A 19,723-nucleotide genomic window follows, 5' to 3' on the forward strand; every position below is an offset into this window, starting at 1 on the left:
GGGGACAGAGCAACAGAGTGCCGCCAAATCTCTGGCTATGTTTGTGACTGACCGGAGTTCCCAGCGGGCACACAAGCACACTCCTTTTTAACAAGACAGCACACGCACATGGGAGCCCTAAGCCCATAACTGGGAAGGGCTGTTCCCAGTACCCCACATTTTCTTGTGAGTCATATAAATGCCATCGATAGCTTTGCTTAGTTTTTCAAGAGCATATCCTGATGAAACTGTGCTGATTAGTCAGGGCCTTTTGGTACAGAGTGGGCATCCTGTGGAAGCTCTTCCATATTAGCCCAGGGCAGCTTTCACCCTCTCCAGGAGGTGTAACAAAGGCACGACTTTTAAGCTTCTGGGAAGAGGACTGTGGCTTTGGTAAGTAGCCTCCTAATCTACCAGGTCTCCGACGACTCAGTTCCAACAATTAGAGACATATTTCTTCATTTAAAAGAGAGCCGAACTGGAGACAGGAAGGCAAGAGAAGACAGAAGGGAAGCCGAGCATGATCAAGACATAATCTGCGCATGTGTGTATACAATGTTGCAGAAAAGTCCACTAACTTGTAACACTAAAATATATAACAATAACAACAATAATAGAAAGTATAGGGTCTGGAGTCAGACACATCTAAGTTCAAACCCCTTTAAAAAGAAAGGGGAAGGGGTTAGGGTTAAAGAGGACAAAGGCAGCCCTCAACAGAAATGAGGGTAGTGCTTACCCTCCAGCAGGCTTCCCGGTGGCAGAAGGCAGTGTCTGATAAAGAGCAGCCAGGCTCTCTTAAAAGGCAGTGCTGTGGAGTGGAGGCACAGAAGAGGCACCTCACCCTTTTATACCCACAGTCTGCTCTTCAGGTCTGTGAACCGGCTCTCTCCTCCCACTTCAGCCAGTGCTGTGGGGGTGGGGTGGGGGATGGGGTGGCCCCTGGTTTCACTGCCGGCTCCTCAGGTCTCTCCCTTGCTCTCTCCTCTCTTGACGTGGAGCCAACCATTTTGTCACATCTGCACAGCATCTCAGGGTCTTTAACTTCGAGATAACCAACCTCAAATTTCACCTTTTCTCTTCTATCCCATTTCCTACCCTCAACTTGAAACGTTTTTGGAAAGCTTTGTGAGGACCCACATGGTGTCATTTAGACGACAAAGCACAGTGGGATGAAGGGCGACTCCTGCAAGTTTCTTGGAGTTGACATTTCTGTCTGGCTGTTAAGAAGATCCAAGGGCAGTGTGAAAAGGAGGGACGACAGGATTCAGGTTATTTCTGGAAACTACCTGTTGCCCGTGTAGGAAAACCAAAACCACAAATGCTTCCATGCTTGTTCCTCTTTCTAGGTAAAAACCCCCGATGGGGGAAAAAAAACCCCTGCACTGGCTTTAAAACATTAGCAGACAAACGTCCGGAGCAGACTCGAACGTGACAAGCTCCTTCCTTCTCCAGTCTTCGAGTTCAGTTTTGTGGCTTGTTTCTTTATGGTAGAAATGCAGCCAAGTCGAGGGCACCTCTGTGAATGAAGAATTAGAAAAACCCTCCCCGCTGCCAGAGGTCTTCCCTGCACACCCGCTGATGAGCGGATTCTCCTTATCGGTCCTCCCTCAGGCGGCCTCGGACTCTCGGGCTCCACCCGCTGGACGCAGGCCAGACCGCTGAGCTCCTCTGCAGGGGGCCCCAGTGCCCCCAGCAGTGCCCAGGGCGGATCCCAGGAGGGAACCGGTGGGCCCAGGTTCACAAAGAGAACTCTGAGATACCCTCAAGTCGTTTAACATCCCCTCCCCCTTTTTTCCTGATAAAAAAAGTAGAAAATGAACTCTCCTGCTCATCCTGCGTCCTGCTTGGGAAGGAAAAATTCTAGCTTTTTTTTCCTGGTGTTCGTTATGCACAGGAACCACAATTTCTAATAATAATGATAAAGGAGAGTGATAAAACAGTAAGAATGGCCCAAAAGGGGCTGAGTTTCCTCTGGTTGCCAGCATTGTGTTAAACACCTGGCAGGCATGAGTCATTTAATCACCTCAAAATCCCTCTGCGGAGCGCAGGGCTGTGTGCACTGGTAGAGCGCTTTCTTTCATCCATTAGGTTCTAAATCCCTGTACTGCAAAAGACAAGCACCCCCTGCCTCCTAACGAAGAACGTGGAACCCCCTACAATACAAAGAGAACCAAGCAAAGCCTAGATGGTGTCTTCGTTCTCCCTGTTTTGCCAGTGAGGAGACAGTGAGGGGAGCTGAGGTTCACTTGTGTGGAGTCTGGATGTCAGCTGCACCAGCGTTGTCCGCCATGGCCAGGTCCTGCCTGTGTGTTTGCTCATGAAGTCAGCACCCGTGCAGCCTCTCTCTGGCTGTTTTCGGGTGGAGTGGGTGGGTCAAGCACAGCTCAGGTCTTTTGGGCAGAGCCACTTTGCCCTGCACTGTCCCTTCCTCCCGGCCTCTGCTCCAGTCCTGCAAAGCCAGCCATACCTTAAGTGTCCCTCACAAAATGCAGCCCCAACTCAGACAATGCAAAGGATATGCGTATCTGAGGCAATAGAACCTGAGTTAAAATCCAGGGTTTTGACCCTGTGTGACCTTAGATGTGCCACCCTTTCAGAACTGTGAGATGGGTGATTTATCTCCTTTAGTGACTGTGATGAAGGCTGACGCAGGGGACGCCTTGACCCTAGTGGCTGGAGGCCCCCTGATCTGCCCTCTCCATCTCTGCCAGCCCTGGCTTGGCTTCCTGGATTCCTTCATAGGTCTCTTGTCTGGCTCGTCATCACAGACTGGGTGCAGTTCAGAGAGCAACGTCAAAAACTCTGAGGTTGCCGGGTGTGGTGGCACATACCTTTAATCCTAGCACCAGAAAATCAGAGGCAGGTGGATTTCTGGAAGTTTGAGGCCAGCCTGGTCTATATAGTGAGACCCAGGACAGCCAGAGATAGATCGGTGATAGACAGATAATCTAGCCTCAGACAGAAACAAAAACCAAACAACCCCTCTGAAACAAAACAAACACAACGCAAACTAATGTTTTTGGGTAGTCATTGGAGTTTATTTACATTCTCATCTGCAAGATCACAAGACACCAGGGTCGGCTCCCTCCAGATGCTGTGTCTTTGGGGAGAGCCCCAGCTGGAAAATCAGAGACAGCTAGCTCCCCCCCGGAAGCCACTGGGAGCCACTGGGAGCTGCTGAGAGCCCGAGCCCGGGTGTAGTTGTGGTGTCTGAAGACAACCCATTTCACAACGCAATGCCTTAACTCAGCGCTCCCTGTGCCACCAGCACTTCCGGAGATACCTCCCTGTGCCATTAACCAGGTAGCCCAGCATCAACTGTGCAGAGCTAACAGCCCGCTGCCAGCCACGCCTCCCTTGGCTTCCCACCCCTTCTCCATCTGGGCTCCCAAACCCCATTTCCCTCCTTCCATCTGTACAAACACAAGCAAAGTGGAGCTCCCCCCACCGTTCGGTTTTCCTTTTTCCTTGGAGTTTCTGCCCCAGAAAGTTCTCTCTAGTTTCTTACCTGCCCACACTCTGCCCAGTTTTATTTTGAATTTCTCACTGAATTCTGAGGAACTTAAAACCATCTCTACCTACTCCTTGCTGGCCCAGTAAAACTCGCGTGCCCAGCGACAGTTCTGGTATTGTCTTCTAAATACTTCCTGGTTATTATCTCCCAAATGCTTCCTGGGTGTGGGCCCTGCACTCCTGCAATCACAGCACTTGGGACATTGAGGCAGGAAGACTGAGTCTGAGGCTAGCTTGGGTTACGTAATGAGATCCTATCTCAAACACTGCCGCTTTTTAAACGTTGCCCAGCCCTGCTTGGGTTGCAAGCCGGGTTGGACAACAAGATTAGGCTCCAGCGATTCTCTTCGTTCATGATGAACCTCTCTTTCCAGAATGATTTTGGGAAAGTTCATTAGATCTCTAACGTGAGAGGAGAGAAGGGCTGGATACCGACATGGAAAGACAAACGGGAAAGCAAAACCAGCCAGGGGCTGTGTAACATTTCCTCCTGATATCATACGAGTGCTCACATTTCGTTAACTCTGAAAACTCGAGTATGAGGTGTGGCACTGGCCACAGAGAGAGTCTGCAGAGATGCCTCTACTGGCTCGTCCTTGTCCTCCGAACACCTGTCCCAAAGGGCAGGGAAGGACACTATTTCTCCTTTTTTCTCCTCCTCTGCACAGCAAGAGAAACAAAGACCGCAGTGGAATATTCCTTTGCAGCGTGCTTGAATCGGAGGATATCTGGGCTTGGTAAACAGTCAGGCAAAAAGGCATCAGATGAGAGTTAAATCGATTACTGACCCAGAACGCCACGTGCGTTCCCTTTGTGGAAGGTGTTCTCTAGACAGGCTTTGGGGCCAGCAGGTTCACAGTGCAAAGGTCTCACTGAAGCTACTATGGCCTGCCTTTGCCTCTACCAGGGGTGTGTGCTGATTGCAGGGGTCTGGCTGGACCTGCAGGGCTTTTTCTCTTCAGTGCCAAACAGTAGTTAGGTCCAATGAGCACAAATCCAAACTACAAGGAGCCTCAGTTTCAACCACAGATTTTGCCAGACACTCATAGGCAGCATTCAAAGTACAACTTGTCCAGTGTAAGTCTCTAGCGTCTTTGGCTAGTGAATAAAGCTAGGAAGGTTAGCCACTGTCCACATGTATGAAGCCTAAGGGGCTATCACTAACATTATAGATAGTTCTGTATTTCTTGCAACACAGCTCCTACTGGTGGCACAAACATATGTCTTGAGGGGTGTTGACAAGGGGACCATGATAGCAATGCCCTGCTGATGCTTTTGGGTTTGGGGGATTAAAATGCTGTTTCTCAGTGAGGAGCAAAAGGGGAAAGTAGGGAGAGAATGTTTTCAATCTTAGACAAGGCAGAGAGAAGTTGGGGAAGAGAGAGGTAGAGGGAGAGATAGATAGATTAGGGCGTTGGGAAATGAAGGAGTGGAGTAGCAGCCCATGAATCCTCAGAACCCCATCTTGAGGGTAATTCACCAGCCACTGGATGGCTCCTTATGAGAGACGCAGGAAGGATATTGGTCCCTGCTGAGAAAACATTACTTGGCAGTTGGTTTGGGAAAAGAAAAAATGTGAGTCCAACAGAACGCTGTGCTCACCGGAGTCTGGGTAATATGGGAAGGGTATGGGTTAGGAGGCCAGGGAGGCAGTTGCTGGCTCGGCTTCTTCACAGTTATTCCTGATGTCTGAAGGGTTAATATCTGCTGGCTGAACAGCCTAAATAAAAGACCCTTCATGGTTGTTGGATCTCTCTCTCTCCTTCCTTCCTTCTTCCTTCTTTCCTCCCTCTTTCCCTCCCTCCCTCCCTCTTTCTTTCTTTCTTCCTTCCTCCCCCTTCCTTCTTTCCTTCCTCTTTCCCTCCCTCCCTCCCTCTTTCTTCCTTCCTTCCTCCCTTCCTCTCCCCTTCCTTCTTTCCTCCCTCCCCTCCACCCTTTCCTACTGTTGGTATTAGCCAAGGCTGGATGGATTTAAGGCCAGAGCAGACCTTCCAGGCGAATTATTCTGGTTCTCACCTTTCAGCCATCTTGAAACAGGACCAATCATCATGTTCTATAGTTCATTCTTGGATTGGCCACATAGTTTTTGGTGATCTGGGGCCTTTATAAAACACCCAACCTCAGGCATTTGGTTGTATTAATGGTAAACTTTGAATACACAACATTTCTAGAGACCTGGTTTCTTTGAGCTTGTACTTTTATAGACTCTTGGGCCTTTATAACCTTAGAGAGAGATTTGGCCACCATGTAAACTCAACAAATTCTTGATAACTTTTTATCTCAAATATTTAAACAAGAAAAACCTCACTCTAGAACAGCATTCGGGAAAGTCTTTGAAGGGTGACATGAAATCCCATGAAGGAAGCTGTGGACATGTCAGAGCAATGGGGGCCCTGCCCAGCTCCTGTGATCTCTGTAAAAGAGTTTGAGACTCGGATTCTCTGCTCCTTTAGGCAAGAGCTGATGCTCCGAGGCCCCTAAAAGAGTCCCATTTTCCTTCTGCTTCAAAAACCTTGTTTCATCTGTTCATAGAGATGGTCTAGCCCATTTTGTAATTTAAAAGATAATTTCAATCTTCAAAAGGAAACCTTGAGGCATGGCTTCCTAACAGCAGCTGTTTTCTCTCACCCTGCTTTGGTTGTGCCGTATATACGGTCACATTTCCTGCCTTGATTCTTTTCCTTAGTCCCAGCGGGACTCCTATGCTTGGCTCGCAAACTTGCTGGCCCAGTAGACCCACACCATTTTTCTCCTATATATTTTCTCATCGCCCACTGTGTCCCGCGGACTAAGCGCCAGAGGTTTCATAGATGAATGGAATGGTCTGAATTTTAATGATCCGAGATTGGCAAACTTTTCAACTGCTTTGGATCTTGCAGCTCCTGAATGTCTGGTGCTGCTCATATTGGCTTGAATTCTGAGCCCGTCTCTTCAAAGTTTCCCTTGGTAACCCCACCCCCATCCTCCGTCCACTCGGCTTCTTCCCGAAACTTCACTTTGTTTCGCTAGCTCATTGGACGGAGCCCCAGGGTAGGCATGGAGATGCACTAGTTTGGACTCTGACAAAGCTGGCCGTTCATCCCCTCACTTGTGAGAGGACAGCCTGGCTAAATCAGTGATTCTCAGGGGTGTGGCTGTGCATTGCAACGACCCAGAGAGCTTTAAAAACGTGCTGCGCCCCCATGTGGTTGGTTTAAGGTATGAGGGTTTAAAATGTCTTGGTGATTCCAGTGTGCGTGGGCCTTGATCTCTCTAACCTTTGTTTCCCAGTTAGTGCACCAGGGAAGTAGGTAGGAGGGGCTCACAGTTGGAGGTTCAAATTCCAGCCAGCAGAAAAACCACAGGGGTAACTAGTTCATGTTTAGGAACTTCCAGTTTTATAATAAATTAATGGAGATGAATGTTCACCTTGCCAAATGCAAAGATTTCAAGCGACCAAAGCTCACGATAGGCATTTGAACAAAGGTATCTTTCTGTTAGTCCCTTCTTAAAACAGTCCATATCTTTGACTTACTTATTTCTGCCCAAAGTGCCATCAAATGTCAATTCTGAGGCTCAGAGGAATGCTTGCTCCCAGGTGTGATGACACACACCTTGTAATCCTAACCCTTGGGAGACTGAAACAGGGAGATCACAAACTTGAAGCTGGTATGGGCTTGCTAGGGAGGACAAAATGGTAGATCGGATATCCACCCTCCCCACAAAGTATGAATGAAGGTTTATTTTCATTCATTCTGGGTAAGATTTTTCACAAACCTTGCTACACAAAGTGTGGTCCACCACTGAGCAGTTTTGCAGCTCCTGGGGCTCGTTGGGAATGGCCTTCTCAGTCCCAGGGGGCCTTCCAACGAACGGCCTGCATTTCAGCTACATCCCCAGGAAACCTGAGTGAGTACATGTGAAAGTCAGAATCTGCTCTGAGGCATCTCAGTTCCTTGAGAGTTGGTAGGGGATGGGGTGGGGTGGTGGTGGTGGTGGTGAGTTCAGACTCCTAGAGTGGTAGCAGTTTATACATTTCAATGTCTTGCTTAGAGACACACTGGTGAATCCTAATGAGTCATACCAGTTGGCACTGGGAACATCTTGTCCTTGGTTGGGCCACACCTATGAAAGACATCGCTGTAGGCAAAACCCATCAAACCCCCCCCCCCCGTTCCCATTACACTCCATCAAGTCCCAACCACACTTGCCCCGTTAGGCTTGCTGTGTGCGTCAGGGTTATCAATCACCAAGAGATATTATCACAGGTCACGGAAGTGGCTGCTCACACGCAAAGGAGCCAGGGCTCCCTCCAGCCCCAGAACATGGCAGAGGCTCCTACAGTCTGTTTGGAGGCCTCTGTGTCACTCTCTCCCATCGACTGACACCTGCAGCTGCACTAGAGGCTCCCCAGAAGCTCTCAGATCTCTCCCGAGAATTTCTGTGGCGTCCACTCTTGAGTCTGTCTTTTCTTTCCTCCTTTCCTTTTTTATCTGTCTGTCTACAGTTCCATCATCTATTTTATCTATCGTTACCTATCTATCAATCTATCTAATCTATATTTAATCTATGTCTATCTTATTGATCTATTAAATCTATGTCTATCTTATTTATATCTATTTATCTCTCTTATCATTTACTACCCATTTATCATCCATCTCTCATCCATCCATCTATCTATATCTATCTATCTATCTATCTATCTATCTATCTATCTATCTATCCATCCATCCATCATCCATCCATCCATCCATCCATCCACCCATCTTCCATCCATCCATCCATCCATCCACCCATCTTCCATCCATCCATCCATCTTCCATCCATCCATCCATCCATCCATCATCCATCCATCCATCCATCCATCCACCCATCTTCCATCCATCCATCCATCCATCCACCCATCTTCCATCCATCCATCCATCCATCCATCTTCCATCCATCCATCCATCCATCCATCCATCCATCCATCCATCCATCCACCTATCTATCTATCTATCTATCTATCTATCTATCTATCTATCTATCTATCTATCTAGGCTTTTTTTTTTGAGCCAAGCTTTTTCTGAATACCCCTGGCTGTCCTAGAACTCACTCGTTAGACCAAGCTAGCCCCAAACTCAAACTCAGAGATCTTCCTGCCTCTGCCTCCTGAGTGCTGTGATTAACAGCATGTGCTGCCACTGCCTGGCCAATATTTTGTATTTGTGTCTCAATCCTCGGTCTTTGCAGTAAATCTTACCCCATCTCAGTGTATTGATCCTTTAGCTAAAATTTCATTTCCTACAGGTGTACATTACAGCAATAGATGTGTTGAATTTCTCTTTGCAAAGAACACCTTCCTTCTCAAGTTGCTGCCCCTCACACCCAGGGCAGGGGTGGGCTAATGGGTGGACCAGTGTCTCCCATTAAGACTGACTGATGAGAGAAACTGAACGGGCGGGCTACAGCTGCAAACATCAGGATATCTTGCCTTTTGGCCTTGGTGTTTATTGGTAGTTATAGTTACACAATTTTACTTAGTATACTTGCCTCTTGGGCAGAAAAGCTCCCAGAGGGCAGAGTCTGGACTGGTCTTAGCCATTGCTTAGTCCTGGTATTGGGTTCAGTGTCTGCCACTGATGTTCTCAGAAACTTATTTGCTGAGTTGCTGGAATATATGGGTGAATGACTCTGGGGATTTGAAGGGCTAGAGGAGATTTTGTGAAATATTGAGGGGGAGCAAAGCCTGGGGCCAGTTTTTCCTAATCACGGGCCCAAGAAAGGGCTTACAGCATCATAGCAAAGACATGCCCTCTAGGGAGCCATGACCCTGCCTTGGGTCAACCAGCCTAAGGTGTGATCAGCCAGTGCTCTAGCCTCACAGTTCCCTGCTGTGCTCACAGTTCTGGCTTGCCTCTAGGACTACCTCAAAATGCATAGGCCACCCCGGGGACTGCAGATGGAAAGGAAACCTGGCTTTGCGGAGCCTCCTTGGTGTAGATCGATGTGATCATTTGAGATAGTTTTAATCCCAGCTACTAAACACAGACCAACACAAACACAGGAGACCTGGAGTCCTCAAGCTCTCAGTGTGGGGCACGGCTGCCTCTCTTCCCTTTACAGGCAAGCTGTGGTGTCACATTCAGATGACCCTGGCCAGCTCACCACCTCTTAGTGCTTGGGGTTTAGCTCTGTCTTCAGCTGCAGACATTTCTGCAGCCCCCTTCTGTCACCTGTCCTCTCCTAGTTTTCTGTCCTTCTGGCCTCCGTCAGATGAAGTGTATAAGATAGCAAGGGGGTCAGTTACACACGTGTCAAAGCCGAGGGTGTATGATCAGCGATTATTCTGCGCGCAGAACAGATCCTAGCGTGGGATTTATAATATCCTAAGTCTAAGAGGAAGCCTGTTCTCCCAGCTTAAATCTGAGAGGGCCGGGTTCTTCTGAAATAATACCCATGATGCACTAGAATGTGGGCAGATATGATTACGGGTTAAAAGCGTGACTTACAAGGAACATCTGAAGAGGTGAAGGGATACAGAATACGCGGGCTTCACATTTGAGCTGCACTGAATGAAGGTGGTAGAGAGGGTGGTCTTCCAATGGGAGATCTGATGACAGGCCCAGAGAAGCAGGGTAACGCAGGGCCACTGGCAGCCTGTGCACAATCTGCAGGGTGTGTGGGGTGAGTCACGGCCCACAAATCTTGTCCTTGCTGTGTCCACAGGAAAGCAACACCCCTTTGTGTTTACAGAAGGCATCTGCCAGCCAGGTGAGACATCACAACCACACACAGGGCCCCCACTCCCAGTAACAGCATCAACTTAAACATAGACACAGTAAAATGCTACATCATAACAGAGAAGACCTAAGTATGTACTTTGAGGGACGTTTGAAGTAGCAAAATTATCCTAAATTCCAAACCATTGGTAATATTAACCCTAGGTGTCGCCTGTACAACGCATTTGCTCACGAAATAACTATAATAAATTATGAGCAAGCACAAACCGCATGGCAGTTTGAACTGCCATCAGAAAATGTAGCAAAAGTAGCAAAAGTTTGCTGTTTATCTACCCCAACCCCTCTCCCACCATCTTCCTCCCCACCCCCATTTCCATGGCTTCCTCCAATGACAGGAAGTCTTGAGCTTTTTCTCCTGGAGGAAGATGATTGGCAGCTAGACCTGGCGAGGGCTTTTGTCCCATGGAGAAGCAGTCTGAAGATCGAGAGCCTGAGATCCCTCTTCGCTCCCGGCTCTTTCCACACCCAGTTAAAGTCCAAAGTTCTGCCGGCTTCTGATCAAAACCTGGTTACCACAAATGAAGAAGTAGGGCTTTAAAAAAAAAGCCACAGAACACTTACTTGCGGGTCATTAGCACTTCTAAAAAGTTCTTTACGACTTGAGGCTTTTGTGAAAACAGGAGTGTTGGGACAAGTGTTCAGAGCTGCTGCTACCTTTAACTCTCCTGCTGGCTGGGAGGGAAGCCCTTCTGAAAGGTTTCTAATACATATATTAGCCATTAAAGCTGGCGTCCTGGACTTACCAGAGGAGGCATTAAAACACTGGGAAAAACTAAAGCCATGAATCTTGAGAGATGGGGGTCGGTTTAACTGCTGACCAGGTTTATCAAGCACGTCACGCAGGCCAAATGCACGGACCTGGATCTAAAGATTCAGGGGCTGGGGGTTCTGTGTGATGCTGGACACTGTGTGTAAGGAATTACGTGGGAGTGGTCCACAGCCCCTGGGTCAAGACACTTCAGGGGGAAGGGCTGCAAGCATGAGATAACTCAGGAGGAAAGAGCTACTGATAGGCCTGGAGTACCGGAAGGGTGAATCAAAATGGCAGCACATACTGGTGAGAAAGTGGTGGCCTTTGGGAACAACTGGCAGCCTCTGTTAAAAGGACACTGTGTGCCCGGTGGCCAGGCAGCTCCAACCCAGGTCTCTTTACAGCAATGCCCTGTGCAAACATGCTCGTAAGGGCCACGGGGTGGGTGTCGGGGTGGGGTAAGCCAAATGCCCCTCAGCAATGCAGTGGCTAAGTGGTGACAATTTGGTAGTGGGACAGCCAAGGCATGCAGCTCCGCTCAGTGGTGTGCCTGGATCTCGCAGTGTTAAATAGAGCCAGCCTCAGAGGGGAGCAGGGCATTGTAGGGTTGTGCTTATACTAAGGTCAAAACCAGGCGTTAGCTCACTGGAGTTAAGGTTCAGATCCCACAGGAAGGGGGCACGTGTCTGCCACTGATGTTCATTTATTTAAAGATCTATGTATTTATTTATTTATTAACATAAGTACACTGTAGCTGTCTCCAGACACACCAGAAGAGGGAACGAGATCTCATTACAGATGGTTGTGAGCCACCATGTTGTTGCTGGGATTTGAACTCAGGACCTCTGGAAGAGCAGTAGGTGCTCTTAACTACTGAGCCATCTCTTCAGCCCCCATGATGTTTGTTTCTTTTTTAGATGATGCTTCCCTGGATGTGTGGGTTTGAGACGCCTGGACAGGCAGGTGGAGCCCCAGCATGTGGTTAGAGACACATGGCTTTGGGCTGGGTAGGACTCAGGGCTGCATACACTGATGTTGGCCATCGTTTGCAATGAACCACAGGGCAGATGGGAGCAGGCCGTGTCTTGAGAACAGTGGAGAAGCAGAGGAGGGCGGGAGGAGGAGGAGGGAGCAGATGAGCCAGTCACATTAGCGACCATTTCAGCATTCTGTGACAACATGTAGAAGGAACTCTGCTGACCACAGAGCTTGTGAGGAGATGGGAGTAGATGTCCTTTTATTTCTTCAGGTGACAATGTTCCCCTTCCCACAACTTAGTTTTCCCTGGTGGTGTTAGGATGGAATCTAGAGCCTCACAAGTGCTGGGCAAGATAACCTCTCTTTAAAAAAATGGAGAGAACAAGCCAGGCATAATAACATATGTCTAATTCCAGCGTTTCAGGGGTGTAAACAGGAGGACCAGGGGTTCGAAGTCAGCCTCTTCTATGTAGTGTTCAAGGCCAGCCTCAACAAGACAAATGGAAGGAAACAAAGGAAGAACACCAGAGCACTTGACTTGTGAACTGACCAGGACTAGTTAGGACTGGAGTGAGGGAATACATCAGGCTTCCACATCCAAGGTATCTCTGACCGCACAGCTTTGAACAACAGAGCGCAGCAAGGTTCCTGGCCAGCTTAAAAGGCCTTGAAGGTCAGCCCAAGGAGTATTGGGCAGTATGCTGCCCTGGCACTCCCCCCAGAATCACAGAGCCTCTTGAGATTAGGAGGATTCAAATACTCTAACAGCAGCCCAGCTCAGCCGACAGCTTTTGGAGGTTCTTGCGGTTTGCTTGCAAGCACGGCGGGTCAGAAGGTCAGGGCATCACCCTAAATACCTGTGTGGTGCTGGCAGCTGAGACGTGCCAACAACAGAAACCGTACATTTCCTCTAATGGAAAAATCAGGTGGGAGAACAATGAATCCCCAGCACAGCATCAAGACATCATGGAAATGCAGAAGAAACGCCTCTGCTCCCTTCCCTTTACTCCTCCACTGGACTGCTCAGCATCATGCAGAGGAGGGTAAGAGAGGCAAAGAAGCTGACTGGGCTTGAATGGAAGAAGCCCACTGTGGTGGATTGCACTCTGAAGGTGCCCCAAAAGCCCAGAAGGCTTGGTTATGAAGCCATGGTACTAGCTCGTGGTGTGAAACCCTTAGCAAGTAGGGCCTAAGGGAAAGAAGTTAGGTTATTGAAGGCTTGCTCTGAAAGAGGATGTTGGGAACCAGCTACAATTCCTCCATGGTGTGGCCAAGTAACCATGTCCTGATACTTCTGGGATCAACCATTTCCTTATGTGTTCATTACAGCAGGTAATTTGCTGTCGATGGAAAGTTCCCCAGTCTTGGCTTGTGTTCAGGGCCTGGCCTCTACCCAACTTTACTAACCCTAACTCTTATGACTGCTCAGTGCGACTTTACATGGATGTGTCAAGTTCCCTGGAAGGGAGTGCTCCAGGACAGTTGTCCCCACCCCTACCTAAGCCTGTGATGTCCCTTCTAGGAAGATACTAGATGAATGAAGTCCCAGACTGGGACTTCTTAGCATAGTGACTTGAGAAATAGGGTAATTCTATGTCACCTTAGCATTTTTTGGCTTTAAATGGTGGTACTGGCTGGTTTTGTCTGTCAGCTTGACCCAAGGTGGAGCTAACACAGAGAAAGGAGTCTCCCTTGAGGAAATGCCTCCATGAAATCCAGATGTAAGGCATTTTCTCAACTAGCGATCAAGCGGAAAAAGCCCAGCCCACTGTGAGTGGAGCCATCCCTGGGCTAGAAGTCCTGGGTCCTATAAGAAAGCAGGCTGAACAAGCCAGGGGAAGCAAGCCAGTAGTAAGCAACTCCCCCCCCCCCCCCATGGCCTCTGCATCAGCTCCTGCCACCATGTTCCTACCCTGTGAGTTCCAGTCCTGACTTCCTTTGGTGATGAACAGCAATGTGGAAGTGTGAGCTGAATAAACCCTTTCCTCCTCAACTCGCTTCTTGGTGATGTTTTGTGCAGGAATAGAAACCCTGACTAAGACAGTGGTACAGACACCACAATGGTACCAGAGACACAGAACCTGTGAGGTGCCCCACAAGAGACCAGCAAGGACTGGCAGGCAGACAACCATTCATAGGTGGTTTCAGTCTTGTTCTCATGAGCTCCTGCCGGGATGTTCACATTAACATGGTGTTCTCCAAGTATCCACAGCCACTTTCCTCAGTTAGATAGAACATTTTTTATCCTTCCCTGATATGTCTACTCACAGATTTGAGATTTCACAACTCGTTTTTTAAATCGTAAGCTTAGATAGAAACACAGTTGTAAGTATAGTGGTTGAAGAGCATCTGCCTGGTTATAGTCAGTTTCTCATCCTGGGCGGTGGATACACGGTTATGTTTATTTATGGGGATTTTTTTTTTTTTTTTTTTTGGTCAAAATGCTCCACTTAGATTGGTTCACTTTTCTGGATACATATTATACTTTAATAAGATGAAAAATTAAAATAAAATGGACCACCTTTGTTATAGGTGGTCAGAGTGCAGAAGAGAGCTTGCTTCTTGCTCAGTCTCATGATGGGCATGTGAGACTGTGTAATGGACTGGCTTGACATTCGAGACTGTGTGGTTAGTATAACATGTCAGTTAAACTAACTGTGTAATTGGAATGACATGAGACTGTAATGAATTGGCATGACATGTGAGACTGTATGATGCATTGACATGTGAGATTCTCTGATGAATTGTCATGTGAGATTGTATGATGGATTGTCTTTTGAGACTGTATGATGGACTCTCATGTGAGACTGTATGATTGATTGACATGACATGAGTCTGTATGATGGATTGTCATGTGAGACTGTATGATGGATTGGCAGGTGAGACTGTATGATTGATTGGCATGTGAGACTGTATGATGGATTGACATGACATGAGACTGTATGATGGACTGACATGACATGAGACTGCATGATTGATTGTTATGTGAGACTGTATGATGCACTGACATATGAGACTGTATGATGGATTGTCAAGTAAGATTGTCTGATGGAATGTCATGTGAGACTGTATGATGGATTGATATGTGAGACTGTATCATGGATTGACATATGAGACTGTATGAAGGATTGTCATGTGAGGCTGTATGATGGATTGTCATGTAAGATTGTCTGATGGAATGTCATGTGAGACTGTATGATGGATTGTGTGTGAGACTGTATGATGGATATTCATGTAAGACTGTATGATTGATTGACATGTGAGACTGTATGATGGATTGACATGATAAGAGACTGTAGGATGGATTGTCATGGGAAACTAATGATGGATTGTCATGTAAGATTATCTGATGGATGGTTATGAGACTGTATGATGGATTGACATGATATGAGACTGTATGAAGGATTGTCATGTAAGATTGTCTGATAGACTGTCATGTGAGACTGTATGATGGAGTGTCATGTGATACTGTATGATTGATTGGCACATGAGACTGTATGATGGACTAACATGACATGTGACTGTATGATGGACTGACATGACATGAGACTGTATGATAGATTGACATGAAGCATCTGCTAGGTTTTAAAATGACCTTTGGAGAGGTCAACTGAAAGGCCATCTGTGTTGAACAAGGAGATCCCATTAACCACTTAAAAACCAATCCAGGAGAACATTAAATATGAAGCATACACACGCATGTGTAGAAGAGCATGTGTTCAGTTTTGCCTTGAGAACCAATGAAGGCCTCATGCTAGCTACATGTGAACTGGGTACATGGATGGAGAAACATTTACAATGGAAAGTGGTAGAAAGAGATAAAGTAAAGGAAAAGAAAATCAAGGTGTATTGAAACCGAGTATCAGTATTCTAATGTTGGAGAACTGTGACTGTGTGTGTATGTATGTGTGTGTGTGTGTGTGTGTGTGTGTGTGTGTGTGTATGTGTGTGTGTTTGTGCGTGTGTGAACAACTTGTTTGTCACGCTCAAGGGTTTGGGTTTTATCCTTTAGTCAGGTGGGCCCCCGATTATGGTTTCCACCATTTACAGTTCTGTCCCATACCACCACCTCCTTCACCACCACCCCATCACCTGTTGTCATACAGCATTAAGGAATCGATAATGAACATGCTAACACTGCTTTGTGACTCAGGGTGTCAGGCTCTCAGCAGTGCAAACTGCTGCTTCCTCGTGGCAGCTCCTCAGGGAGCTTGAGCTTATTTCGCTGTGAAGATAAAGTCGGTCTGTTCATTCCTTCTGAGAGGAGAAAAATCTGCTTCACAGGACAGACTCCTCAGCCCCAGAGATAACAGGTGTGTTCTCTACAGCTGCACACTTGCCTGTACCCAGTGTCCCTTTGAGAATCACTCTATCAGTGAAGTGTCTCAAAGTGGTGTGGCCAAGAAACCATGTCCTGATACTTCTGGGATCAACCATTTATTTCCTTATGTGTTCATTACAGCAGGTAATTTGCTGTCGATGGAAAGTTCCCCAGTCTTGGCTTGTGTTCAGGGCCTGGCCTCTACCCTACTTTACTAACCCTAACTCTTATGACTGCTCAGTGCGACTTTACATGGACGTGTCAAGTTCCCTGGAAGGGAGTGCTCCAGGACAGTTGTCCCCACCCCTACCTAAGCCTGTGCTGTCCCTTCTAGGAAGATACTATATGAATGAAGTCCCAGACTGGGACTTCTTAGCATAGTGACTTGAGAAATAGGGTAATTCTATGTCACCTTATCATTTTTTTTTTTTTGGCTTTAAATGGTGGTACTGGCTGGTTTTGTCTGTCAGCTAGACCCAAGGTGAAACTATCACAGACAAAGGAGTCTCCCTTGAGGAAATGCCTCCATGAAATCCAGATGTAAGGCATTTTCTCAACTAGCAATCAAGCGGGAAGGGCCCAGCCCACTGTGAGTGGAGCCATCCCTGGGCTAGAAGTCCTGGGTTCTATAAGAAAGCAGGCTGAACAAGCCAGGGGAAGCAAGCCAGTAGTAAGCAACATCCCCCCCCCATGGCCTCTGCATCAGCTCCTGCCATCATGTTCCTACCCTGTGAGTTCCAGTCCTGACTTCCTTTGGTGATGAACAGCAATGTGGAAGTGTGAGCTGAATAAACCCTTCCCTCCTCAACTTGCTTCTTGGTGATGTTTTGTGCAGGAATAGAAACCCTGATTAAAACAGTGGTACAGACACCCCAATGGTACCAGAGACACAGCACCTGTGTGGTGCCCCGACAAGAGACCAGCAAGGACTGGCAGGCAGACAACCATTCATAGGTGGTTTCAGTCTTGTTCCCACGAGCTCCTGCTGGGATGTTCACATTAACATGGTGTTCTCCAAGCATCCACAGCCACTTTCCTCAGTTAGATAGAACATTTTTTATCCTTCCCTGATATGTCTACTCACAGATTTGAGATTTCACAACTCGTTTTTTAAATCGTAAGCTTAGATAGAAACACAGTTGTAAGTATAGTGGTTGAAGAGCATCTGCCTGGTTATAGTCTGTTTCTCATCCTGGGCGGTGGATACACGGTTATGTTCATTTATGGGGATTTTTTTTTTTTTTTTTGGTCAAAATGCTCCACTTAGATTGGTTCACTTTTCTGGATAAATATCATACTTTAATAAGATGAAAAATCAAAATAAAATGGACCACCTTTGTTATAGGTGGTCAGAGTGCAGAAGAGAGCTTGCTTCTTGCTCAGTCTCATGATGGGCATGTGAGACTGTGTAATGGACTGGCTTGACATTCGAGACTGTGTGGTTAGTATAACATGTCAGTTAAACTAACTGTGTAATTGGAATGACATGAGACTGTAATGAATTGGCATGACATGTGAGACTGTATGATGCATTGACATGTGAGATTCTCTGATGAATTGTCATGTGAGACTGTATGATGGATTGTCTTTTGAGACTGTATGATGGACTCTCATGTGAGACTGTATGATTGATTGACATGACATGAGTCTGTATGATGGATTGTCATGTGAGACTGTATGATGGATTGGCAGGTGAGACTGTATGATTGATTGGCATTTGAGACTGTATGATGGATTGTCAAGTAAGATTGTCTGATGGAATGTCATGTGAGACTGTATGATTGATTGGCATGTGAGACTGTATGATGGATTGACATGACATGAGACTGTATGATGGACTGACATGACATGAGACTGCATGATTGATTGTTATGTGAGACTGTATGATGCACTGACATATGAGACTGTATGATGGATTGTCAAGTAAGATTGTCTGATGGAATGTCATGTGAGACTGTATGATGGATTGATATGTGAGACTGTATCATGGATTGACATATGAGACTGTATGAAGGATTGTCATGTGAGGCTGTATGATGGATTGTCATGTAAGATTGTCTGATGGAATGTCATGTGAGACTGTATGATGGATTGTGTGTGAGACTGTATGATGGATATTCATGTAAGACTGTATGATTGATTGACGTGTGAGACTGTATGATGGATTGACATGATAAGAGACTGTACGATGGATTGTCATGGGAAACTGATGATGGATTGTCATGTAAGATTATCTGATGGATGGTTATGAGACTGTATGATGGATTGACATGATATGAGACTGTATGAAGGATTGTCATGTAAGATTGTCTGATAGACTGTCATGTGAGACTGTATGATGGAGTGTCATGTGATACTGTATGATTGATTGGCACATGAGACTGTATGATGGACTAACATGACATGTGACTGTATGATGGACTGACATGACATGAGACTGTATGATAGATTGACATGAAGCATCTGCTAGGTTTTAAAATGACCTTTGGAGAGGTCAACTGAAAGGCCATCTGTGTTGAACAAGGAGATCCCATTAACCACTTAAAAACCAATCCAGGAGAACATTAAATATGAAGCATACACACGCATGTGTAGAAGAGCATGTGTTCAGTTTTGCCTTGAGAACCAATGAAGGCCTCATGCTAGCTACATGTGAACTGGGTGTTGATCATGAATGGAGAAACATTTACAATGGAAAGTGGTAGAAAGAGATAAAGTAAAGGAAAAGAAAATCAAGGTGTATTGAAACCGAGTATCAGTATTCTAATGTTGGAGAACTGTGACTGTGTGTGTATGTATGTGTGTGTGTGTGTGTGTGTGTGTGTGTGTATGTGTGTGTGTTTGTGCGTGTGTGAACAACTTGTTTGTCACGCTCAAGGGTTTGGGTTTTATCCTTTAGTCAGGTGGGCCCCCGATTATGGTTTCCACCATTTACAGTTCTGTCCCATACCACCACCTCCTTCACCACCACCCCATCACCTGTTGTCATACAGCATTAAGGAATCGATAATGAACATGCTAACACTGCTTTGTGACTCAGGGTGTCAGGCTCTCAGCAGTGCAAACTGCTGCTTCCTCGTGGCAGCTCCTCAGGGAGCTTGAGCTTATTTCGCTGTGAAGATAAAGTCGGTCTGTTCATTCCTTCTGAGAGGAGAAAAATCTGCTTCACAGGACAGACTCCTCAGCCCCAGAGATAACAGGTGTGTTCTCTACAGCTGCACACTTGCCTGTACCCAGTGTCCCTTTGAGAATCACTCTATCAGTGAAGTGTCTCAAAGTGGTGTGGCCAAGAAACCATGTCCTGATACTTCTGGGATCAACCATTTATTTCCTTATGTGTTCATTACAGCAGGTAATTTGCTGTCGATGGAAAGTTCCCCAGTCTTGGCTTGTGTTCAGGGCCTGGCCTCTACCCTACTT

The sequence above is a fragment of the Micromys minutus genome, assembly GCF_963924665.1.
Source record: "Micromys minutus genome assembly, chromosome: 8".
Taxonomy (NCBI): domain Eukaryota; kingdom Metazoa; phylum Chordata; class Mammalia; order Rodentia; family Muridae; genus Micromys; species Micromys minutus.